Here is a 26,861-nt window from a genome sequence, read left to right on the forward strand (position 1 = left end):
GCTTTCTCTCAAAAAAAATAAAAAAAAGAACACCTACAAATCAGGACTAAAATGCAGCAAAAGTGATGAGCAAGCTACATCCAGAAGAAGAAAGTTAAAAGAGGGGCACCTGGATGGCTCAGTGGATTAAGCGCCCAACTTCGGCTCAGGTCATGATCTCACAGTTCATTAGTTCGAGCCCCGTGTCGGGCTCTGTGCTGACAGCCAGAGCCTGGAACCTGCTTCAAATTCTGTGTGTGTCTCTCTCTGTCCCTCCTTTGCTCACACTGTCTCTCAGTCTCTCAAAAATGAATAAACATTAAAAAAAAAAAAGAAAGATAAAAGAATTCTGCCTTATCAGTTTTCAGAGGAGTATAATTAAAACCACAATGAGATTTCATTTCATCTCTGGCAAAAACTAAAAAAGCCTTACCAAACCAAGCCCTTGGTGGCAACATTCAGAGAACAGTCTGACAATATTTGGTGACATCAAAGATGCTCACATCCTACAACCCACCAATCTGGAGCCTAGTACACACCCAAAGAAATTCATGTCGATACATACTAGGAAACGTGTAACAACATTCACGGTAGACCATGAATAGCAAAAAATCTAGAAACTAATGAAGTGTTCATTGGCGTACAAATGACTAACACAAAAATGTGGTATATTCAGCCAGTGGAATATTATATAGCAGCAAAAACAAAAACCAAAAAACAAAAAACAAAAAACAAAAAAAAAACCCAGAATGAACTACAGCTATACAAAAATAGTCTGGATCAATCTCAGATTTACAACATTATGTGAAAAATGCAAGTCCCACCAAACTATATACAGTACAGTATCATTCGTATAAAGTTCAAAAATAATTCTTAAGACAAAGAATGATAAATAAAAAATTCAAGATGGTCACCTCTGGGACAGCAGGCAGGTGATGGAATGGGAAGTACCACACAGGTTCATGTGTTATTACCAATGTTCTAATTCCTGGGCAGGGAGCAGACTAATGGCTATTAGTTATAACGACAGATAATTTTGCATGAGCCAAAAATAACAGTGTTTCATGCACCAAGGATTCTGATTAATCTGCCTTTGTGTGCCCAAAGGCCATCTTTTAAAAAAATGGGATACATTTAGAAAGAGGTGAGAGAGCATATACACCAAGTTCCTGACGTATGGGACCAATGAGGCAGGAAGTAAGAGCAGAGGGGATGAAGTAGTAGGTCGTTTCTGCTTCATGTTTTGTTCTGCCATCACTCAAACATCCATTTCAACAAGAAATGCTTCCTACAATAAACTCACACAGTATAACGCAGCGGCTCATGAACTCCGGAGCCAGACCACCGGAGACCACAGGCGACTGCACTACTCCCTGGCTGCCGTAAGTAGGCAGGCAGGACCTGTGGCGGGTTATTTAACTTCTCTGTCCTCTGTATCTGTATCAGAAAAGAGCGGATGATAACAGTGCCTACTTCCTGGGGCCACTGTGAAGATTAAATGGGTTGGTGCATAGTTCCTCCGCACAAGGTAAGCCCTTAATGAGACTGCGTATTATTATTCTCACTAGTCTAATTTCAAACACCTACGTGGAGGACAGGCATGAGCTGAGCAATGATCTAGTGAAGGCCTGCAAATGATCCTGGTCAGTTTAACCCCCAGCTGTGCTTCTTCCCTCGTACTTGGAGTCTCTGAAAGAAGTCCAGTGCACTGCTCATCCCAAGTACTAACTGAACAGATGACAAATGAATACAAGATGCTGTCTGAACAGGCCCCTCCTAGATGCCTACTCGCAGGTCCACTCTCCCTTCTTTAATACTAACCCTTCATTCAGGGTGGTGGTAAGTCTAGCTTTAAAAACTGCATTTCCGTGACTTCCCTGTAGCTAGAGGTGGTCACATCATGGAGATCTCTAGCCAAAATGACACAAGCAGAAGTCAGCTAAAGATTTCAGGGAAGGTTTTGGTTTCCTACAAGAGAGGTACAGTCTCCCTTCCTTAAGAGTTTTACTTCTTTCTGCCTGTGACAAGGACGTGGGGCTTCCTCTCGCTATGAGGGCAGGATCAGTGCAGATAAAGAAGAGCCCGGGACACTGGAGAGATGGTGAACCGCGGCACCACCTTTTCCTGCTAACCTCTGCACTTCTTATGGGAGAGAATGAAGGCTCTGAAGACCCCCAACGGGCCACATCTCCAGAACTCAAGTCTTCCATCGTCTCTCCCACACTGAATCTGGGCTGACCTATGACCCACTTTAGCCAACAGAATGAGGCTGAAAGTGAGCTGGGCCAGTTCTGGACTACGCCTTAAGAAGGCTCATTGTGGGGGGTGGCCTGGGTGGCTCAGTTGGTTAAGCGTCCGACTTCGGCTCAGGTCAAGATCTCCTGGTTCATGGGTTAGAGCCCCATGCCGGGCTCTGTGCTGACAGCTAGCTCAGAGCCCAGAGCCTGTCTTCAGATTCTGTACCTCCCTCTCTCTCTGACCCTCCCCTGCTCACGCTGTCTCTCTCTCTCTCTCAGAAATAAATAAAACATTTTTAAAAAATTTTTTAAAAAGGCTCATTAGGAAGCCCTGGACTACCATGTTGTAAGTACTGGCTGGCGAGGCCACATGGAAGAGATCCAGAAACTACAAAGAGCGAGGCCTAGCCATCTCGAGGGCACAAGGTGAGTGATGCATCTTGAGTGTTCCAGCTCCATCTACCCTTTGTCTGTAGCCGCATAAGAACCCCTGGAGCCTCAGAAAACCAGAGTTTGTCATTTTAAGGCATTAAGTTTTAGGGTGCCCTGTCATGTATGTAGCAATAGAGAAGTGGAATAAACCTCTGTGTGGGCACACCACTGTACAGGTTTCCCAAAGCCAAACATATCCCCTAATTAAAGTACCACCTGAAAAAGAAATATGCCCATCAATCAAAGATCCCAACAAAATCTCTTGCATATTGATAACAAAGATCCATAATATGAAAAAAATATGAACCTTCTGTTATTTTGTTAACAAGTACTCATGAAATACAACTCATCCATATTAAGGGTGATGAATCTATTACTTACTTTATAATTAAAAAGCATTTAAAGTGGAAAGTTCAACACTGTTCTGGACCTGGTGAGAACCCTCAGAAAACACATCTCCAATCTGGGCAAGAGGTATTATTATACTAATGCTACTTCATATTCATTTTCAAAGGTTTAGAGCCTAAGTTAATAAGGTGGCTAAGCAGGTTGGACGCCTGCAATCTAATTAAAGAAGGCTATCAATAAAAATAATAATTTGAAAAAAAAAAAACAGAAACAAAGGGAATGCACATCAGTGATGGCCTAGCCAAATTCATTATGGTACACCCACACCACCGTGTGTTAACACAGCCATCAAAAACAGCAAATCTGAGTACTATCTGAGAACATGGAGGCATTTCTACGTGGTAGTGCCATGTTAGAAAAATAAAATGTGGGGCACCTGGGCGCCTCCGTTGGTTAAGCGTCTGACTTCAGCTCGGGTCATGATCTCATGGTTCATGGGCTTGAGCCCCATGTTGGGCTCTGTGCGGACAGCTTGGGGCCTGGAGCCTGCTTCAAAGTGTGTGTGTGTGTGTGTGTGTGTGTGTGTGTGTGTGTGTGTCTCTGCCCTTCCCCTGCATTCTCTCTCCCTCCCTCCTTCTCAAAAAATAAATAAAACATTAAAAAAAAACACCACAAAATGCAAGGTAGAAAGATACATACAGTACTTGGTTGTTATTATGGGCGAAGGACTGTGGGGAGGATGCTGACATGGGGGTGGGGCAGAGAGGAGTCCATAAACTAGGGACAGAAAAAAAACTGAAGAGGAGCTTGGGACTAATTCATGATTATCACCTCCACATAGCGAGTGTTCTCTAAGCACCAGACACAGTGCCTGACTAGGTCACCAGACCTCACCTGAACTTCTCACTTAATGTGGGAACTATGAATTATTCCCATTTTCCAGATCAGGAAACAGAGGCCCAGAGAAGGTAAGCACTGTGCCCAGAGTGCGGGCAGTGCTGGGACTTGAGCGTGACGTGCCACGGTCTCTCAGGAGGGGCACCGGAACTGCACCGCTGCCCCTACGGCTCAAAGGGCACTGCCGGAGGAGCAGCTCCTCGGACGCCTGGCACATTTGGGCCCAGAGGTGTGGCTGTGTGAGATGCAGCCAGAAGTCCATCAGCGCCTCGGCGCCTCGGCGTTTCCTGCCATCCGGAGAAATCCGAGAGGGCCACTGACCTTGCTCCGCAGAGCCCGGGGAAGCCCTGCCCAGGACACTATTACAGAACCAACTGCTGACACCAGAAGCCAGAGCACTGATGAGGCGGTGTCAGCTACGACACGCTCTCTGAGTTCGCCATTTACTTACAGTGCGTTCAGCCCCCGAAAGAGAATGATTGCCTGTTAAAGCAGGGAAGACCAATACACCGGGCCTGGCTGGTTAATTCCAATTTCCAAGGCACTCCTGACTTTGCTGCAGGACACTGAGCAGGACCTGGAGATCAAGTGGGCTCTCCGTATACACGCGGGTGTGTGCATGTGCGGGCAGGGTCTTGGACAAAGCTTTCCCCACTTGAATTAACCTGCGTGCAGCCTCCACACTCACCAGGGCCAAGGCCATCCGTTCCGGCCATGTGAATCCGGGCTGCCTGGATGAGCCACTGGTGGGGCCCAGACTCTCCAAACTGCAGGGGCTGAGGGACAGGAAACCAGAGGCCCTGATGCCTCAGGCAGGCCCAATGTGGATCAAAGAGAGGGTGTGGGAATGCTACCTCCCTCACAGCTGCAGGTGTGGGGACATTCTAATTCAAACTCCAAATGGGGACAGTCAACCATCCTCAATGCTGCACCTGATATCATAAACTTATTCATAAAATAATTTATCCCACACCTACCACATGCCAGGAACTGCTCCACAAGGATAGAGACCGAAGTCCCTGCCCTTTTATGGAGTACAGGTGGGGGGAGGGGCAGATAATAAACAAATATGTCAAATGGTAATAAATGCCATGAAGAAAAATAAAGCACAGTGAAGGGTTAAGAATAGTGGATAAAGTGCTATTTAATAGGGACAGAGGCCTCACGGAGAGGGTGACATTTGAGCAGAGACCTGAAAGGGGGGGGGGAGTTTTGGGGATACTGGGGGAAGTGTCCCGGGCTGAGGGAACAACCAGGGCAAAGGCCCTGAGGGAGGAACAGAAGGAGGCCTGAGGAGCTGGAGTGCGGCCAGCAGCAGTTTAGAAGTCAAAGAAAAGGTCAGGGAATTTGGGGGTCGCAAGGCAGGGATGGGGGCGCAGGCCAGCTGACACTGAGCGCCATGCCCTGCCCCATCTGTGAGCACTTTATATGACGATTCACCGGCAAGAGGCGTGGGTACTGCTCCTACTTCCCCTTTCATCAGATGAAGAAACTGAGGCCCAGAGAGGGAAAGGAACCCGCCAGAGATCACACAGCTCCCTTGTGCCAGGCCGGGATGCCCCACAGCCCCTGGCACAGAAGTCTGCATCCCACAGGAGGTCAACATTCACCAACTGGTTCCTTCTCCGGGGAGAAAATATCCTCCATTTTCTTCTCACTCCCTCAACACTCCACCCACCTTTCTTCACAGTTAGGAGCAGACAGGTAAACACTTCATGCCAGAGAAGGGAAGTTAAAAAAAAAAAAAGCCACCAGTCTAATTCCCGAAAAGAAGAAACACATCATTACCTTTCTCTCCTCTACAAGTTACCATCAAACTTAGCAAGCATCACTCACCCCAGAGACGTCCTGAGCGCGGCCCTGATCACAGAGCCAGCAGGTGGGCAGGTGACTGGGCCCGATCTGCTCCCAGCAAGGCCACCTGCCCGAGCTCTGCAGGCTGCCCCCGGTGCCTCTCCCCCTCGGCCCCGCTGTGGGTGTTTGGAATGCGGAAACGGGAACCTGCCGTGCCAGCTCCTAACAGCGACTTCTTCAACAGCCACGGGAACACACCGGCCACCAGTTCCCCCACGAGGTGCCCGCTCCGCGCAAACAGGCGTGCTCCCCAAGAGGGCTGTTTCGCCCACAGTCCCTTTGGGGGAGGCAAAAAACAAAAACAAAAACAAAAACAAAAGGACTCCTTACTCACCAGACACGTGGTCTGAGGAGCCTGAATGGGCTTCAGAGAAAGCTCAAAGGTAACAAAGACGGCTTGCCTGCTACTGCTGATCCAGGAACGGGCCACCTGTTCACTGACTGAGCCAGGGCTGGATCCGTGCCCACAGCCTCCCCTGCCCTAGGCTGCCGCCTGTTCACTTCATTCACAACCTCGCAATCCAAAGGTGGGCTCCGTTCCCGGTGCGGACTCCCGGTGCGGACTCCCGCTCTGCTCCCTGCGCTCTGCTCCCTGCGCTGGCCTGGCGCTCAGGCAGAGGCAATGTAGCTTAATGATTAAGCACCGCCTCTGGGCCCCTCCAGCGGCTTTGGAAGCACAGCCCGGAATGGCTTTGCCTAATAATAACCACCACCAGAGCCTGGGTGCTCACTCTGCACAAGGCACCCTTCTAAGTACTTCCTAGGGGTTATCACCCTTACAGCTACCCTCCTAGGGAGTACTATTATCGTTTCTATTTCACAAGTGAGAAAGTTCAGAAATAGAGAAGTCACAGACTGGAGATCACAGAGCAAGAAAGTGGTGGGGCAAAGAGGTAATCCCAGCAGAGCGACTCTGGGTTTCCAGTTCTTAACCACTGCACCAGATCTCCTTTCAAGATGAGACATCAGGTCCCCCCAATGGGTCCCAGTTGCCGCATCTGTAAAATGGGGTGAGTGTGAGAGTTGGTGAGGTCTATATGGAGAGCACTTAGCCTAACCCACAAAAAGTGCTCAACAACTACCAGTGACAGTCATGACATTCTGCCCTTGGATTCAATCAGATTCAGCTTATACCTTCAAAACAGGGGGTAATCATGGGCATGGAGTTTAAAATCCTGGGCAGCTGAAGGGGGAAAAAAAAATAAAGATTCTTGCTGCCCTTCTTTTCACCCACAAAAAAATAACATTGATCCTCGAACATGGGGTTGAACTGCACATGTCCACTTTTATAGTTCTTATAGTACAGTATTATAAATGTATTTTCTCTTTTTTATGATTTTCTCAATAACATTTTCTTTTTTCCAGCTTACTTTATTGTAAGAATACAGTATATAATACATACAACATACAAAATATATGTATGTTCTTGTTCTCAGTCAGCAATGTTTCGAGTCAACAGTAGGCTATTAGAAAAGTTTTGGGGGAGTTAAAAGTTATACTCAGATTTTCTACTGTGCAGGGGGTCAGCGACCCCAGCCCGGAGTTGTTCATGGGTCACCCGTACTGTGTATATTAAGTGCTCACTGGGGGCCAGGACTACAGTGTTTGAAGTGCTTTACGTACTTGAATGCACAACTCCACCCAACAACCTAGGAGGTCAGTATCACTACCAGCCCCACCTCAGCTCGAGCCCACGCTCTGTTCCCCAGTCCCTCTGTAGTCCTGTAGGGCAGTAACTTGACACTGTGTCCATAAGCAGGAACAATCAGCATCCACAGGAAACCTCAGTCTGCAAAATGAATAGTCACTTTCACAGACTGTTGGAAGGAGGGGGCAGGATTATTAAATGATAATTTAATTATTCAATCAATAAATCCCATTGGTTAATAGCAGAGGTCATATTCGCGAGCAAGCACCTGCTGGTCACTCAGGGTAGGCACCTGACCTCTCCTTTCATCCATACAACCACTTTCCGAGCCGGTCCTCAGAAAGGAAAACTGAGCCTCTGCAAGGAGCACCTTGAACAGAAACTGGTCAAGAGCAGAGAGAGAAGGGAGAGCCAAGTGTTTCTGAGCAGAGCAAATACTCTCAAACACATGCACAATGCCCCTCAGACTACTGCCTCATCACTCAGCTTGGGTTTGCCTGGATTTTCAAACAAAATACTGGGTTTCTCGACAAGATAGACAGCTGCGATGGTGCAGGGACTCTGAGTACACCTTCTCAAAGGCAGACATCAGAAGAGAACAAAAGTGATGTCCTGATTCAGGTAATTACAAAACAAAGTGCATTAGCACAATGGCATGAAAATGTATGAGTGCGATGCTTCTACTTTGTTTTACTAACTTCTGCAGCAGACCCAGTGGTTTGCCTATCAATTTCATCCCCTTCTCCAAGTCCCTTCCTAAACAGTACTCAAATATTTTTTTTTTAAATGTTTTATTTATTTCTAGGAGAGAGAGAGACAGCATGAGCAGGGGAGGGTCAGAGAGAGAGGGAGTGACAGACTCTGAAACAGGCTCCAGGCTCTGAGCTGGCAGTCAGCACAAAGCCCGACGCGGGGCTCGAACCCACGAACCGCGAGATCATGACCTGAGTGAAAGTCGGACGCCTAACCGACTACGCCACCCGGGCGCCCCAACAGTACTCAAATTTTATTTCTGCAGCCACTCTCCTCCCAGCAGTCGTGTGCTTCAGGTAAGGATGGTTCCAGCCTCAGCCCTGAGAATAAATCCTTATCGGCTCTTACCTGTGACTTGCCCAGGTATGGTCACGTGCCACAATGCTAGCCAATGAGATATGAGGGGAATCTGAAATATGAGGGTTATCTAGGAAAAGTTTCCTCACTTGTTAAACAGTGAGTGATAAATAGATGCCCTCTTTGTACTACCAGATACAGCCTTGTTGGGATGTGACCGCTGGAGCGGTGGCAGTCATCTTGTGGCCATGAGAGTCTGAGGACACAGGAGACAAACCGAAGATGGCAGAGTGACACAATAGAGGGCTCGCTTACAGGCACTGTGGAAGTGCTTAATTAGTCAATCAATTAAGGTGGTGCCAATCTTCGCTGCATGAGATCATAAATCTGACTGCAGGCCAATTGCATCTGGGTTGCCTACTGCAGTAGGTCAGTGGTGCTCTCAGGCCCAGGAGCACCTGAGTACTTGTTAAAAATGCAGATTCTCAAGCTAGACCTACTGAATCAGAAACTTGGTGGGGCCTGGCAATCTGTAATGAATGTAACAAGCACTCCAGAGGCTTCTGATGTCTGCTGAGGTTTGAGAACCACTGCAGAAGCACACACGTCATTTCAGAGCAAGGCCTCTGGAGTCCAGAGTCCCTGGGCCAAATCTGTCACTACTATTCTCTAGCTGTGTGACCTTGGGCAAGTTATTTAAATTTAGCTGCCTCATCTGCAAAAGAGGAATAATATGAAAATTTCTCTTACAGGGTTGTCGGGAGGCCTGGATGAGTCACTTCGCGGGAAGCACCTCCGTAGCACAGGGCCTAGCACAGGGCCGACATTATAAAAATTACCTGTTTGCTGCTGCTTTTGTTGCTATCACTATTGTCTGCAACCAAAGGCATACCAACTGACACAACTTCCTGACAGGGCTCCTCCGAAGCTGGGTCCAGAACTCCTTTACCTTTAGGTCACACCGAGAACCCAGCTCAGAGCTCTGGGGCCTCTAGAGATGTAAGACTGTCCAGCCAGTGCAGGGGTGGGACACACAGGAGGGGCTGAGGCCTTTCTCCATCACTCCTCGGACCTCCTTCTTTCTGCAGATACCCTACGGACACTCTACCAGCTACCCTCCCCGGTTACTGATCCAGAATGCCCACAAGCTCTGCCCAGCCCCGGAAAGCACCCCCACCACGTGAGTCATGCCAAACACCTGGCAAGAATCCAGGGCTGCCCTTCCCTCTGGGAGTTATCTGTGATTTCAAAACTGGTGGCACCAAGACGCAGAAAGCCGAAGAATGACTAACACCACCTCCAGGTAAGGTCCCAGCAGGAAGAGGCAGCCTCTTATCAGGCTTCACAGCAGGACGGGGTCGGGGCTGTGGGTGGGTGCGGCCAGGGTTCTGCATTCGCTGGCCCTACTGGCACTGTTGGCCTGGTCCCTGAAAGAGCAGTGTGGGATGCAGAAAGGGGAGGGGGTCTCGACCTCTGACCACTAACTCAGCAGCAAGAAAGCACTGGTCAGGTTTCTCGGGCTCTAGAAAGGAAACTATTACGCCGAACCTCATAAAATTGCCAATATTCACACATTCTTGACCTGCGAAAAGGTAATTTCATATGGCTCAACCTAATACAAGCCAGGGAACTCACTCAAATCACGTGGTGTCAGGAAGCTGGTCACCAGCAAGAAACTGGAATGGTGGTGGCCTCTGAGCAGGGGAGGTAACTGTGAGATCATGACCTGAGTTGAAGTCGGCCGCTTAACCGACTGAGCCACCCAGGGGCCCCGACGTGTGGTCACTTTTCAAAATTTAATGAAATTTAATAAATCAATCAACCATGCAATATCTTCCCAGAGAAGATATTTCTCTATCTCAGAGAAAAGACAAACTTGTACTGGATCCTACAAGATCAGCAAGCCTGTCGCTTCTCTGCCCTCGTCCCCTGTTCTGGCCACTTGGGCCTCCTTGTGAGCTCCTCAATCTTACCAGGCCCATGTCTCAGGGCCTTTACACTGGCCACTCCCTCTGCCTTGATACCCCCTCTGCTGACACTGCCTCACCTTCAGGCCTGTACTTAAGGCACTTCCCGGGGAGGCCATCTCTGGCCATCCTGTCTAAAGCCTCAACACCCTCCACCACCCTAATACTTCACAGTCCCTTTCCCTGCTTAATTTCTTCTGCTTAGCACTTACTACTGTCTGATGTGGTATACATCGTCCTTAATTCTCTTGTTTACTGTCCGAACCCCCCACTCGAACAAGGAGAGCCCCAGGAGGGGAGAAGCTTGTCTGTCTTGCTCACTGCTGCATCCCCAGTTCCTAGAGGAGTGCTCAGCTCAGTGAACACCCGCTGAATGAGTAAGCTGAAAAATCAGATGCAGAGTCGCTACTTGGGGTTTGCCACCCTCAGATCCCACAGGTGCAGGTCTACACTGGAAACACGGGAAAATCAAGCTAAGTTGGTGACAGTGCTCCTAGTGGTTTCTCCACACTGGACTCACCTCAGAGCCTTTGAAAGAAAAACAAAGGGCAAAGCCGAAGAGGATGCTGGGGGCAGGGGTTTGAGGCAGGCGCTCTCCTCCTCCCTTGCCCATAAACCCAGTGCGTGGTATAGAGAGCACGGGGCACCGGAGAGAAGAACTAATCCTGATCTGGGACAAGCGCCAGCCTCTGACAGGATCAGAACCAGAGCAGGTTCACATCAACCATCTCTACCCACCTCGGAGGCGACCACGAGGCAGACAAGGGTGTCTCCTCTTCCTGCCATTTCCACACAAGGATTCAGGCTATGTGAGAGTCCCCAAAAGACCAAATGCGACCGGGGCTTCCACTCACGCGTCGTTAAGGAGTTCTAACTGCGGGCTTGAGGAGGAATACCATCAGGTCCGAGGCACCGTCTGTCTGTCACAAGCTGCATCTTGCCCCTTTCCCTGTGTTGTCAGAACTGAAAGGGGCTACCTTCCCTGCCCCCTGCTGCAGTGCTAGAGGCAAACCAAATGCTGCATTCTGGTTCCATGTGGGGCCTTCACAGGGACCCATCAAAGGAAGGATCGGGTGCATGTCTGTCTTGAGGAGAGGATTGGGGGAGGATCTGAGGCCTCCAGTTGCAACACGTCTTTGGAAAAAATGTGGGAGGGGCCCCACGGTCAAGGTGCTGGAGGTAGACATCTCTCAGAGAAGCAGGGCCTCTGGGAGCTGACTCACAGGGCCCATGCCACTGCGGCCGGCACTCAAAGCAGCCAGGGAAGTGTGTGGCACTGGAACCTTCCAGAGTCCTCACTGCTCCTGGACATTGCTTTACCTAAGGGGCTTCCAAAGCCAACCCTGACTCCTGTAATGAAAACACCAACAAGAAAACCAAAAATCCCTGTTTTTATTATAAAAGTAGACTGGGCAGGGGCAGGGAACTCCCTCAACACCTACACTTGAGCTCGAAACACCAATTCTGAGTGACTTTGGATGTCCTTGTTTCTAACTTTTCAGGATGAGACATTTCAAACATACAAAGGTGAAAAGAGAATATAATAATCCCCCATTGGCCGGCTTCAGCAGTTATCAACTTGTGGCCAATCTCACTTCATCTCTTCATTCCCCTGTATACCTGGTCCCCATCTACTCTCGGCCTGTCTATATTATTTTGAACCAAATCCTGGACACCTTAACAGTTCACAGGTATTTCAGAATGTACATTTAAAGACAAGGATTTTTTTCTTAAGCAGGGCCACAGTATCATTATCACAACCAAAAAAAACCCCAAAATAATAATAAATAAGAATTCCTTAATAATACCGAATATCCAATTGGCATTTGTTAATTTAGAAAAAGGGGGAGTGCTGGGGTGCCTGGGTGGCTTAGTTGGTTAAGCGTCCAACTTTCGCTTAGGTCATGATCTCGCGGTTCGTGGTTCGAGCCCCGCATCGGGCTCTGTGCTGACTGCCAGCTCAGAGCCTGGAGCCTGTTTCAGTCTGTGACTCCCTCTCTCTGACCCTCCCCTGCTCACGCTGTCTCTCTCTCTCTCTCCTAGAAATAAATAAAAACATTAAAAAAAAAAAAAAGAAAAAGAAAAAGGGGGAGTGCAGGTTCCAGAATCATAGGAAAACCTCGTGCCCAGAGTGGTGTTCAAGCCTCCAGGCACAAAGTGGCCTGGAACCTGATTCAGGCTGTCCCAGACGGGAGAAGAGAGACCACACGTAGAGTGGAGGGGCTGGAACTAGTCAGAATGGTCCTGCTTGCCCACCCCTTGCATCCATCTGTCCATCCGCAAGAGATGGCACAGTAAATATTTAAGAGCCTGGACTCTGGAGCCAGTGGCTTAGGTTTGAATCCTGGCTTTGACACTCACCAGCTTCAGGACCTGCACTTCTCAGGACCTGCTTCCTTATCTGGGAAAGGGGGATGATAACAGTACCTACCCCATGGAGTGTTTTGAGGCTTAAATGAGAAATTACAATAAGAGCACTCAGAGCAGGGCTTTTATACATGATGAGAGCTTGGTGAATGCTGACTAGGAGCATTACTTCAGCCAACAGACACTTACTGAGCATCTTTGACATGCCAGGCACCATCTAGCAGCAGGAGAGGAGAGTGGTGGAGAGGTTAAAGCCCTCATGAGTCACCACCTGGGGACAGGGACTGGCACCAAGCCACTACCTGGGGACATGAGCAAACTGAGAATCTCCAGTACCTGCGTGTTTGGGTAGGGGGTCCAGATTCATCCTGCCCCTGAGATGGGGAACCCTGAACCAGGACAGTAATCAGAAGTCCAGAACGACTCTCATGGATGAAAGAGGGAACTAGTGCGGCATCGCTCCTCCCATCCTCACCAAGCCCCCATTCAGCAATGCCACTTTGGATCAGAGCAAAGGCAAGATTCACGTGCCGGGTAAGTGCGGCTGTTGCTGAGCTCATCAGAGGATGCCACACAGCTCCCACAGAGGGCCACAGCTTCGGGGGACAGAGTCTGAGGCAGTAAGAGAGAAGAGGCTTTGAGGAGCCTGAAATTAAGTCCTCCATTAAGAGCAACCTCGGGCTGCACGTAGCCCAGTTCCAGGAAAAGCTTCAGCTGAAGCCACCCTCAAGACCACCCTCGGATCAGCCAATCAAAAGAAATGTGTAACATTCCTGTGGTCTGAGTCAGGGCTGGGAACTGCAGGTAGTTACTCTGTACAAACTAGCCAATCACTCACTGCTTGCCTAAANACTGGGGGGCCACGGTCACGGGAGACCTGGAAGAAGTTCCAGGCTCCTTCTGTATCGGAGGGGAAGAAGTGTCCAGTGGACTGCCCCTAACCTGTATTCTGTATCAGAGGGAAGAAGTGTCCAGTGGACTGCCCCTAACCTGTATTCTGTATCACAGGGGAAGAAGTGTCCAGTGGACTGTCCCTAACCTGTATTCTGTATCAGAGGGGAAGAAGTGTCCAGTGGACTGCCCCTAACCTATATTCTGTATCACAGGGGAAGAAGTGTCCAGTGGACTGTCCCTAACCTGTATTCTGTATCAGAGGGGAAGAAGTGCCAGTGGACTGCTCCTAACCTGTATTCTGTACTGATTCAGAGGGACAAGGCAGGTTGTACCCACAATCCAACCGAAAGCCTTCGTCTCTCAGTTTCAGTTTCTTTTCTGTGGCGCCACCATCCCAGTTTCAGTTTTGTTTCCCTGCACAGCGAACTTTGTTATCTGTCTCTCTGTGTGTGTCTGTGGCTGTCGGTTGCGTCTGTTGGACTTTTATTACTGGGCGACTGAGGCTGATGAGATGGGACAGACACCCTCTACACCCCTAGACCTGTTGCTCGCTCATTTCAAGGAAGTTAGAGCTCAAGCGCACAATCTCTCCGTAGAAATTAAAAAGGGAAAGTTTCAGACTCTTTGCACCTCGGAATGGCCAGGCCTGAACGTCGGTTGGCCTCCAGAGGGAACCTTTAACTGGGATACCATCCGCCGAGTAGAACAGCAGGTCTCTCGGCCCCGCATGGGCCACCCGAACCAGGTTCCATACATTGTAGCCTGGGCCGACTTGGTGGATGATCTCCCTCCATGGCTTAAACATTTTTTACCTCCCCAGGTGCTGCCTCCTCTGCATTGGCCCCTGTTTTAGTTACTTCCGAGAAACGGGTGCCGCCCCGAAAGGCTAACTCTCAACAATCTGAATCTAAACCCTCGGCTTCTCTTTACCCCATTTTTCAGGAAAAGACGGAGGAAGAGTTGATTTTTCCACCCCCATACCAATCCCCTTTACAGGCCCCTGTCAACGAGACAGCAGCCCCACCACAGCTACCAACAGAGCCACCAGCTGGCCCCTCGGCTCTGGCCATGGGACCGAATCGAGACCCCGCCCCGGGGACAAGGAGCTGCCACGGCATGACCCCGGAAGGACCTGACTCCACTGTCCTCCCTCTGAGGGCCACGGGCCCCCTGATGCCCAAGGCAATCAGCCACACCACTATTGGCCATTTGCCACTAGTGATCTCTATAACTGGAGATCTCAGAATGCTCCCTTTTCTGAGAATCCTAGATCCCTCATTAATTTGTTAGACACTGTCCTTTTTACTCACCAACCCACCTGGGATGACTGTCAGCAATTGTTCCAGGTTCTCTTCACCACCGAGGAATGAGAATGCATCCAAAGTGAGGCCAGGAACCAATTTCTGGTTGGACCCCCACTGGGGTCCCCACAATGGACCAAGTGTGTATTGACGCGCACTTCCCCCTCACCCACCCAAATTGGGACTACAACACAGCAGAAGGTAAGGAGCGCCTCCTAGGGTACCGCCAGGCTCTGTTGGAAGGTCTCAGGGCTGCAGCTCGCAAGCCCACTAATATGGCTAAAGTTTATAATGTTAGTCAGGGTTCCGAGGAAAGTCCTGCAGCCTTCCTCGAAAGGATAATGGAAGCCTTTCGCCAGTACACTCCCATGGACCCGGAAGCCGAATCCAGTAAATCAGCAGTAGCCATGGCTTTCATTAACCAAGCGGCTCCCGATATCCGCCGCAAGCTTCAAAAGTTAGAAAGACTCGGAGAAAAGAGTCTCCAAGATTTAGTGGTGGTGGCAGAGGGGGTATATAATAACAGGGAAAGTGCAGAAGATAAACAAATTAGGACTGAAAAGAGGCAGAACCGGGACCTGGCAAAGATACTGCTGGCTGCCACAGCAGATCCAGACGACCAAAGACACCATCTCAAGTAACTGGCCTCCCTAGAACACAGTAAGGAAGAAATCAAACGAAATGGGAGAAAAACCCGCGTGGGCCGCAATCAATGTGCAGAGAGGAGGGACACTGGGTCAAGGATTGTCCCAATAAAAAACCAAGATCTAAGGCTCCTATCCTAGTGATGGGAGAAGACAGTGACTAGAGGGGACAGGGTTCGGTGCCCCTCCCCAAGCCCAGGGTAACCTTACAAGTGGAGGGGAAATCTACAGACTTCCTGGTCGATGCAGGGCCCCAGCATTCTGTGTTCCTACAGCCCGGGGGCCCACTGTCAGCCAAAAGGTCATGGGTCCAAGGAGCGACCAGAGTCAAGCAATATCCATGGACTACCTGAAGAACTGTGGATTTGGGCATGGGTCGGGTATCCCACTCATTTATGGTCATCCCAGAATGCCCATACCCCCTTCTGGGCCGTGATTTGTTGACAAAGCTGGGGGCACAAATCCATTTCTCCCCTGAAGGGACAAAAGTGTTAGACCAGACAGGACAACCCATACACGTCCTTACTGTAGGGCTGGCAGACAAATATCGCCTACATGAAGAACCTCGGCCAACGGAACAGGACATGCAGTCCTGGTTACAGAGGTTCCCAACAGCATGGGCCGAAACAGGTGGCATGGGATTGGCCAAGCATCGGGCCCCAATCCTTGTCGAACTCAAACCAGGAAACTAACTGGTCAGAGTCCGACAAGACCCCATGACCCTAGAAGCCAAAAGAGGGATAACTCATCAGGCGATTACTGGACTTAGGGGTGTTACGGCCTTGCCAATCGGCCTGTAACACACCCCTGTTGCCAGTTCGTAAGCCCCACTCTAATGATTATTGGCCCATCCAAGACCTAAGAGAAGTCAACAAGCGGGTAATGGACATCCACGCGACGGTACCCAACCCCTATACTCTGTTGAGCTCTATTCCACCTAGCCACATCTGGTACACGGTCCTGGACCTAAAAGAAGCCTTTTTCAGCCTCCCACTAGCTCCCAAGAGCCAAGACCTCTTCGCTTTCGAGTGGCATGACCCTGACAAAGGAATCAACGGACAGCTAACATGGGCCAGACTTCCCCAGGGGTTCAAGAACTCCCCCACCATCTTTGACGAAGCCCTACACGAGGACTTGGGTGAGTTCCACTCCCAACACCCCCAACTGACTCTTTTGCAGTACGTGGATGATCTGCTTATTGCAGCTGAGAGTCGAGACACCTGCTTGACTGGCACTGAGAGGTTGCTGCAAACCCTGGAGGACCTAGGATACCGGGCCTCAGCTAAAAAGGCCCAGATCTGTAAAGAAGAAGTCCAATACTTGGTCTATATCCTCAAGGGAGGTAAGCGATGGCTGTCACAGGCGAGAAAAGAGACTGTCCTAAGAATCCCTACCCCTAGGAACGCCAGACAAGTGCGGGAATTCCTAGGATCAGCCGGTTTCTGTAGACTCTGGATTCCTGGGTTCGCTGAGATAGCCCGATCTCTGTATGAGGCCACCAAAGGGCAGCCTAACTTCACCTGGACTGAGGAACATCAGAGGGCTTTTGAGACTTTAAAACAGGCCCTCCTGTCAGCACCCGCTTTGGGCCTACCGGACTAAGCCTACGGACTAAGCCGTTTCATTTGTTTATAGATGAACACAGAGGGATAGCCAAGGGTGTCCTGACCCAGCGCTTAGGCCCATGGGGCCGCCCCATGGCCTACTTATCAAAGAAGCTTGACCCAGTGGCTGCAGGATGGCCCCCATGCCTCCGCATGATAGCGGCAGTAGCTCTTCTGGTTAAGGATGCAGACAAATTGACACCAGGACAAGAGTTAACTATCACTACTCCCCACGCCATCGAGGGAGTCTTAAAACAGCCGCCAGACCGATGGCTCAGCAATGCCCGCATGACACACTATCAGACTTTGTTGCTTAACCCTACCCGAATCATCTTCCAGGCCCCCACAGCCCTAAACCCAGCCACACTGCTGCCGGATCCAGACTTAGAAGCACCCTTACACTAGACTGTGCCGAGATCCTGGCACAAGATCCTGGCTCTGATCTGAGGGACACTCCACTTCCAGATGCAGAAGTTACCTGGTTCACATATGGCAGCAGCTTCGTGCAGGAGGGACAAAGGTATGCAGGGGCGGCAATAGTGTCAATGGAGAAAACTATTTGGGCAGAGCCTTTGCCCACTGGCACTTCGGCAAAGAAGGCCGAGCTCATAGCCCTAACCAAAGCCTTGACTCTGGGAAAAGACAAAAAATTAAATACATATACAGACAGCAGGTATGCTTTCGCTACTGCACAGGTCCATGGGGCCATATACAGAGAAAGAGGACTGCTCACAGCTGAGGGAAAAACTACCAAAAACAAAGAAGAGATCCTGGCCTTACTAAAAGCTTTATGGCTCCCCAAAAAGCTGGCTATTATTCACTGCCCAGGTCACCAAAAGGATAATAATCCGATCTCTAAGGGCAACCACCTAGCAGATGAAGCAGCCAAACAAGCTGCTCTCAGGGCCAATCATACCCTGGCCGTCACCCTAGTTGACCCTGGAGACCCTACTCTCCCTAAAGTCCCCAAATATAGCAAAGAAGATTTACAATGGATCAAAAAGCTGCCTATGACCCAATACCTAGAAGGATGGTATAGATCAGCAGATGACAAGCTCATCCTCCCTGAAGATCTAGGGATGAGAGCCCTAACCAAGATACACCGTGCCTCCCATATGGGAATCAAAAGAATGCAAGATTTAGCTCATCGTGCTAAGATAAAAATCAGGGATGCTAATTCTAAGATTGAACAGATTGTGGCCAATTGCAAGGCATGCCAACTCACTAAGGCCATGAATAATCCTAACAACCCCGGAACCCGCCTGAGGGGAAGATGACCTAGAGCCTACTGGGAGACAGACTTCACTGAGGTAAAATTTGGACTATATGGGTACAAATATCTACTAGTGTTTATAGATACTTTTTCAGGATGGACAGAAGCATTCCCAACTGAACATGAGACTGCCCAGATCGTGGCCAAGAAACTCCTAGAAGACGTCTTCCCCAGGTATGGCTTTCCTCAGATGATAGGGTCAGACAACGGACCTGCATTTGTGTCCAAGGTAAGTCAGAGTTTAGCCAAAGTCCTGGGGATTGATTGGAAATTACATTGTGCGTACAGACCCCAGAGTTCAGGACAGGTAGAAAGAATGAATAGAACCCTAAAAGAGACCTTAACTAAATTGACTTTGGAGACTGACAGAGACTGGATGGTTCTTCTTCCCTTTGTACGCTATAGGGTGCACAATTCTCCATACCAGATGGGATTAACTCCTTTTGAAATCATGTTTGAGATGGCCCCTCCCATTATTCCCAATCTCCAAGCACAGGTGGTTAATGAGTTTGAAGATCAGCGCCTACTGAATGACTTATAAAAGATCCAGTGGGCCCATAAACATGTTTGGCCTAAATTGCATGCCCTCTGTGAAACAGGTCCACCACCGGAGCCGCATCGCTTCCACCCCAGTGACTGGGTCTACGTTAAGAGACACCACCAAACAAACTTAGAGCCCAGGTGGAAAGGCCCATACACCGTGCTTCTTACAACCCCGACGGCCCTGAAAGTTGACAGAGTCGCCACATGGATTCACTACACCCACGCCGGGCCCGCCGACCCGTTTGCAATCAAAGAGGGCTACCTGGCTCCAAACCCTCAATGGAAGGCCACAAAAAAACCCGAAAACCCACTCAAGCTCAAGCTGCGCCACTCCTGATTTTTACTGCTCTACTAACTGTATGTAGATCCAGTCTCAGCCCCCATCTCCCCAACCCTCATCAGCCTACCACCACCAAATGGCTTTTGCGAGGACCCCTAACAACACCTAGGGACTTGGGACGGACAGTTCAAGAACTAACGTAAACTGGACCAGCGTCTGTTACATTCCCTACCTTTCACCTAGATCTGTGCGCTCTAAGTGCTGGTGTCTGGCCCAGGGGAGATGAACGAAGCCCCAAGGGCTTTACTTCTTGTGGTACTACTTTCGGGTGTGGAAATGACTGTCAGAGCCAGAATCTAAGACAACAGACCTCTTATGTGTGCCCTGGAACTGGTAACGTTGACACCTGTGGCTCCTGGGGATGTGAAACTATCGCTCCATGGGTCAAACAACCCAATAACGATTTAATTACTCTTGTTCGGACCAATAACAAAACTAGTCCATTTAATAGAAACCCAATCTCTATTCAACTCACTCCTAGAGGAAAAACAGAAAACTAGTTAGTAGCAAAGATGTGGGGCATTTGACTCTGCCTCTCTGGTAAAGACATAGGCTTCCTATTCTCTATTCAAAATCAACTAGTACTCCCGCCTCCGGTGGCAATGCGGCCTGCAGCCCCATCAGCTGCAAATCATAAACCGAGAACCACCCCAAGTGTGCCTGCCCGTACTCAGACTGCACCAAGCCTCAGTGCTACTAATTCTCCCTGGGTGGCCTACCAACCAAGCCCCCACCCCCCAAACCATGGCCAATAATCTACTCTGTTCTAAACCTTACTTACAGCTTTTTAAATTCCACAAATCTCACCAAAACAGACTGCTGGCTTTGTTTAGATCCACGACCACCTTTCTATGTTGGGTGGGCAATTTCTGGGCAGGTGTCCTATGACACAGAAGGCCACTGTTGCTGGGGACAGCATCCCGTTTTAACTTTACAGGAAGGAAGCGGTTCAGGCCTTTGTCTTAGGAAATGGAGGAACTCTTACTACCTTCTCACGCTTCAGTCATTTATGTAATCAGACCATGACTGTTACAGGGTCATCCTACCTTAGACCCCCTAATGGAACATGGTTCACATGTACTTCTGGCCTTACTCCTTGCCTCCACCCTCAAATATTAGATAATAACACTTTGTGAGTCCTAGTCACCCTCTTTCCACAAGTGTATTACCCACCTGCATCTACATTTTCGTTCTTTGAGATCCAACCTGAACATGAGTACTCTCGAGCCAAGCGAGACTTCAGGGTGTCGGCTGCCCTCCTAACCCTTATAGTTGGAACAGGAATAGCGGTTGGGGTCGGAACTGGCACAGCTGCTCTAATACAAGGCAACCAGCAGTATGATGCTTTGGCCCAAGCCATTGACCTTGATTTAGCCAACTAGAAAATTCTATTCGCTACTTGCAAGGTTCCATAGATTCTTTGGCTGAGATGGTATTACAGAACAGGCGGGGACTAGACCTAATATTATTACACCAAGGAGGATTATGCCAGGCTTTGGGAGAACAATGTTGTTTCTATGCCAATAACTCGGGAATTGTACAAGACAGCTTAGCTGTTGTACGCAAACATCTACAGGAAAGATCAAAAGTGAAAGAACAGAGCCAAACTTGGTACGAAAACATCTTTAACTGGTCCCCCTGGCTCACCACTCTCATTACAGCCTTTGCAGGCCCCTGAGTGCTTTTGTTGCTACTCCTGACGTTAGGACCTTGCATTTTAAAATAGATTGCTTGCCTTCATACCTGAACGCCTGGGGGCAATATAACTCATGGTACTTATGTCCCAGTATGGCCACCCTAATGACTGGGACCTGACAGAAGACCCATGATTGGCCCTTCAAATACACAAGAGAAGGGGGGAATGAGGAGCCTGAAATTAAGTCCTCCATTAAGAGCAACCTCGGGCTGCATGTAGCCCAGTTCCAGGAAAAGCTTCAGCTGAAGCCACCCTCAAGACCACCCTCGGATCAGCCAATCAAAAGAAATGTGTAACATTCCTGTGGTCTGAGTCAGGGCTGGGAACTGCAGGTAGTTACTCTGTACAAACTAGCCAATCACTCACTGCTTGCCTAAACCCCACGTAGGCCCTTTGAGCTCACCTTATAATTGGTCATTTTCAAAGGATTCTCAAAGGTCATGATTGAGTCCCGCCAAAAGTAACGGATGCCTCATGGATATTGAATGGTCAAAACTATAATCATGGGTACTGTACAATTATAATTGGTGCTTATGTGATGATGCAAAACGTACAACGTGTGCACTGTAACACCCCCGTCCCTTACCCCATAAAAACCCTGCTCGCCATTGTTCGGGGCTTCGCTTTGCTGCCGCTGCGCCGGTAGACAGGTGAGCCCCTGCTCGAGCCTGTAATAAAGACCCTTATGTACTTGCATTGGTGACTGGCTCCTTGGAGGTCTCAGGGGACTCACGATTCGGGCACAACAGCTTCACGCCCAAAGAAGCAGTTTAGAATGGCCTTTCAGTAGGCTGGGCCCTTTTCTTGCCTGGCCCCCCTACTCCTCAGTTTCCAAAGTCCTCTCTCTTTCTTGGGAGATACGACCTGTTTCCACCAAACCGAGAGCTCAAAGTAAGGAGCAAGTGCAAGTGTTAGTCACGCAGGTCTACACCAGCACCCCAGCACCAACATAAACTCGAGGATCGATGCTGACACAACTCTGGGGCTCCATTTTGTGTGATGAGCCCTTCCTGTGGCTTCTATTGCTCAAAACTCAGAGCCTAATCCCCTCAAACACTAATACGGCATATCCAATAGAGATTTAAGAGTGTGGTCTCTGGACTGGAGTTCAAATTCTGCGTCCATCACTTCCTAATCTCGAGCAAGTGGCCTCTCGTTGCCAGAGCTGAGCTCCTCGTGTACAACAGGGATAACCAGTCCCTGCCACCTCGCAACACAGGTCACACACATCAAGCACTGAGCACAATCCCAGGCCCATAAGGCACCTGTGATGGATACCAGCTGTGGGATTAGCTATACCTGCCTATGATTAATATGCTTTTCATCACTCACCGCCTTTATTCACCAAGATAAAACAGGGATAGCATCTTTGATCCATCACTGTGAACTACCACTCGTGATTTACAGGAGAGTCTTATACCCTAGGCCCACGCTGCCCAACACCTGAAACCAGGCTACCGCGCACCTGAAACGTGGCTGGCGCAGTTGGAGATGTGTAAAATACACTGTATTCTGAAGACTGAGTGTGGGGAAAAAACATAAAACATCTCAGTAATTTTTACACTGATTACATATGAAGTGATAATACTTTAGATTAAATAAAATACATGATTAAAATTACTTTCTTCCGTTTCTTTTTTACTCTTTCAAGGGGCCATTATAAAAAAAATGTAAATTCTATATATGATCCACATTGGTGGCTCACGGTGGATTTCTAATGGACAGTGCTGCTGTGGACCTCTGACATCCAGAGTCTTCTTTCTCAACTCTGTACTACCAGCATCTGGCACGGTGCCTGGCACACAGGCTAGCGTAGAACAAAATGTCTCGCAGACGGCTGGATAAAGATGCTCTCCACACTTCTCCTGGTCTTAAAATGCACCCACTGCTATCTTCACATCTAGCCAGGCCGGGCCTTCGTTCAACATATTTAACAACCTACAAGGCCAGCCTACATCAAATCAAAATGGACATAGTCATGGTGGTGGGAGCAGGGTGCCGGGGCCCCTGCAGGGCCAGGTTATCTCTTTAGTTACTGGACCGTATTTGATACTTAACAGTCAAAAATGCTGGCCTGGTGCCGAGAAACATCCTACCAGCCCAAGTCCCCCATCAAAGCTTACCCAAAAGGGACCCTCACCTTGTTCACTCTCCTTGAGCACCATGCCTCAAGCAGTCAACCCTGCTGTATTTGAGGACAGGCTCTGCGAAAGGGCCTTCAGTACTGAAACAACCAACCAAACATCCTGACAGAGTGACCCCATCACGTCTTACTGTCAGTAGAAACGAGCCACAGCATCCACAGACCATTTCTGCTGTCACGTGAATGATGAACTAACTACAGTCCACAGTGCTTTGCAGGTCAGACAACTTCGAAAGGAAATGCTGAAGCCACTTCGCAAACTTGCCTCAGCCTACTAAACAGGGCCTGGGAAGAGCGGCAGTGCGGCATGTGGGCAGAATCTAAGAGTCTGGCATCAGCTCCTCATCTGTAAAGTGAGTCCCATAAATACTTCACTGGATTCTTGTGAGAAGTGACTGAGGAAAAGTGTGACATGCTTAGGAGAGCAACTAGTACAGACTAAGAACTAACAAAGGTAAGGTGCTGGGACACCTGGGTGGCTCAGCTGGTTAAGCGTCCGACTTCAGCTCAGGTTGTAGCCTCATGGTTCGTGGGTTTGAGCCCCGCATCAGGCTCTGTGCTGACAGTGTGGAACCTGCTTGGGATTCTCTCTCCCTCTCTCTCTGCCCCTCACCTACTCATGCTTTTTTTTTTCTCTCTCTCTCTCAAAATAAATATATAACTTTAAAAAAAAAAGTAAGGTAGTATTATCATCATTTTACAAAAATTAAAGTAGCATGAACTTGAAAAATGTGATCTCACCCTTCTCCAGCCACAATGATACTGTTTTTGTACCTAACTCATTCTCACCTTTGGACTTTTGCATTTGCTGTTCCCAGTGCCTGGAATGTTCTTTCCCCAGCTCGTGGCACGTACCTCTTGCTCATGCAGGCCATCCTGCACCATCCAAGGTAGAGTATCCAACTCTTCCCCACTACCAGCCTGCCCTATCAGCCACTCTCTATCCCCTCAGCCTGTTATTTCCTCTAGGAGACTTAAACCAACTAAAATTACCTTGTTTATTGCATGTCTCCCCAGCTAGAACGTAAACCCTAGGAGAGTGAGGATCTTGTCTGTTTTGTTCACTGTCCAAGTGCTTTTAGCCACTAGATCTACTACCCATGTACCAGAATGCTTACTGGATGTGTCTTCACAAAGATAAAGAAATCGCAGAAACAACCTAAATGTCCAGTGACAGGGGAATGGAGGAATAAAGCATGGCCTCTTCATACTGAAGAATGTGGATGTGGGTCTAGCTGTTAAAAAGAATGAGTCAGGGGCTCCTGGCTGGCTCTGTCAGCGGAGAATGCGACACTTGATCTCCGGGTTGTAAGTTTGAGCCCCGTGCTGGGTGTGGAGATGACTTAAAAATAAAATCTTTAAAAAAAAAAAAAAAAGAATGAGTCAGATCTGTATGTAATGACTTGAAGGAATATGCCCTATCATCGACTGAAAAAAATTAAGGTACAAATATGTGTGACTTGATCGCTACCCCTCCTTTTTTTGGGGGGGGGTGGTGAGGGAGACGGAAGAAAATAATCAACATATGCATATGTACATCCTTACAAGCAAAGAAAAAGCCAAGGGAGAGCATCTACCTAAATTGCCAAGGGCAGAAGGCATATCCATTTTGTTCATCTCCAAAGCCTGACAGTGGATACCTAACTATTCACTGCCTGGGTAAATGGTTATCTTTGGGGGAGGGGATTTTAGAGTGGAAGGCAGCACCTATTATTTTCTTTATACATCTGTGTTGTTTGACATGTTACAACAAGCATGTGTATCGCTGTACAACTTTGTTTTAAAGCAAAATTCAACCCATTCCCACACATGCAAAGTCCATGACCAGAACAGTGCTCAGCAACGAGAACAATATCAGTCGTAAAGAGAGCACAAATGCACGAACTGGTCCAAAAGCTTCTTTCTAAAAGCTAAAAACAAAAACTTTAAAGGAGAGGACTGTTTAATTCTCTTATTAAAACAAAAGTACAGGGGTGCCTGGGTGGCTCAGCTTGTAGAGCGTCCGACTTCTGCGATTCATGGGTCTGAGCCCCGCGTCGGACTCTGTGCTGGACTAGCTGCTCAGGGTCTGGAGTCTGTTTCAGATTCTGTATCTCCCTCTCTGACCGTCTCCTGCTCATGCTGTCTCTCTCTCTCTTTCTCTCTCTCAGAAATAAATAAAACATTAAAAAAAAATTTTTCTTAAACACATAAGTATATTAGGGGCACTGGGTTGTTCAGTCGGTTGTGTGTATGACTTTGGCTCAGGTCATGATCTCAGGGTTCATATTCGAACCCTCTGTGCTGTCAGCATATGGCCCATTTTGGATCCTCTGTCCCTCCCTCTCTCTGCCCTTCCCTCGCTCACATTCTCTCTCTCAAAAATAAAAATTAAAAAAAAAACCATAAACACATTTCATTTAGATTATGCAAGTTAAACAGATAATAAGGTCAAGCTGTTATTATAACCTGTGTCATTTCCAAAAAGATTTTTTTAACATTTACTTTTGAGACAGAGAGAACACGCACCAGAGTGGGGGAGGGGCAGAAAGAGACAGAGACAGAATCTGAAGCAGGCTCTGTGCTGTCAGCACAAAGCCTGATGCGGGACTCAAACCCATGAACCGTGAGATCATGACCTGAGCTGAAGTTGGATGCTCAACCAATTGAGCCACCCAGACGCCCCAAGCTGTGTCATTTTTTAAACCTAAATTTGAAATACATCGGTGAAATGTGTTTTACAGGGGGAAAAAAAAGGCACCAATTACTACACGTTCTAAATTCCATTTTTGATTTACCACCTGACAACTGCAATGTCTGAAAAGCAGGCTCACATTTAACTCTTAGACCATTCCACACAGACTGCTAAAAAACCATGTGCTGTTGTCACTAACAATTCAGACCAAGGTTTCTTTAAGTCACTGGCTTATTTCCTCAGATTAAAAAAAACCACTTAGGGGGCGCCTGGATGGCTCTGTCAGTTAAATGTCCAATTTGACTCAGGTCTTGTGGTTTGTGAGTTCAAGCCCTGCATTGGGATCTGTGCTGACAGCTCAGAGCCTGGAGCCTGCTTCAGATTCTAGGCCTCCCTCGCTCTCTGCCCCTCCCCCGCTCACACTCTGTCTCTGTCTCTCTGTCTCTGTGTCTCTCTCTCCCAAAAATAAATATTAAAAAGAGGGGCACCTGGGTAGCTCAGTTAAGCGTCCGGCTTCGGCTCAGGTCATGATCTTGCGGTTTGTGGGTTTGAGCCCCCCGTCAGGCTCTGTGCTGATAGCTAGTCTAGAGCTTGGAGGCTGTCTTCGGATTCTGTGTCTCCCTCTCTTTCTGTCCCTCTCCTGCTCACGTTGTCTCTCTCTCTCAAAATAAATAAAACATTTAAAAATTAAAAAAAAAAACCACTTAGGTAAATTTGGTGGCCATCATAAATGTGACTGAGACCATGGGTTCCCATCATCAAACGAAATCACAATGACAGGGTTCTGCCACCAGACTCAAGCCTACACAGGGATATAATGAATTCCCTTCCCAGCCTCTTCCCTCATGTGTGCACTACCTCCCAAATGTCCAGGATTGCCTTCTTCCCAAACAGGATTTCAATTCACTGAAACAGTGTAACTTTTGAGAAAAATTAACCATTCACCCACACTGGTAAAAATGGACCCCCT

At 48.6% G+C, this 26,861-nt stretch overlaps 1 protein-coding gene and 1 pseudogene across 1 annotated transcript in view; one reads left to right on the forward strand and one right to left on the reverse strand.

Annotated features, from left to right (window-relative positions):
- SIPA1L3 (signal induced proliferation associated 1 like 3) overlaps positions 1-26,861 on the reverse strand; it is a 249,360-nt gene that overhangs the window by 220,022 nt on the left and 2,477 nt on the right. The window lies entirely within an intron of this gene.
- LOC144239565 (uncharacterized) lies at positions 14,742-15,615 on the forward strand (annotated as a pseudogene).

This window comes from Crocuta crocuta, unplaced genomic scaffold, assembly GCF_008692635.1.
Source record: "Crocuta crocuta isolate KB4526 unplaced genomic scaffold, BGI_CrCroc_1.0 scaffold267, whole genome shotgun sequence".
NCBI classification, from domain to species: Eukaryota; Metazoa; Chordata; class Mammalia; order Carnivora; family Hyaenidae; genus Crocuta; species Crocuta crocuta.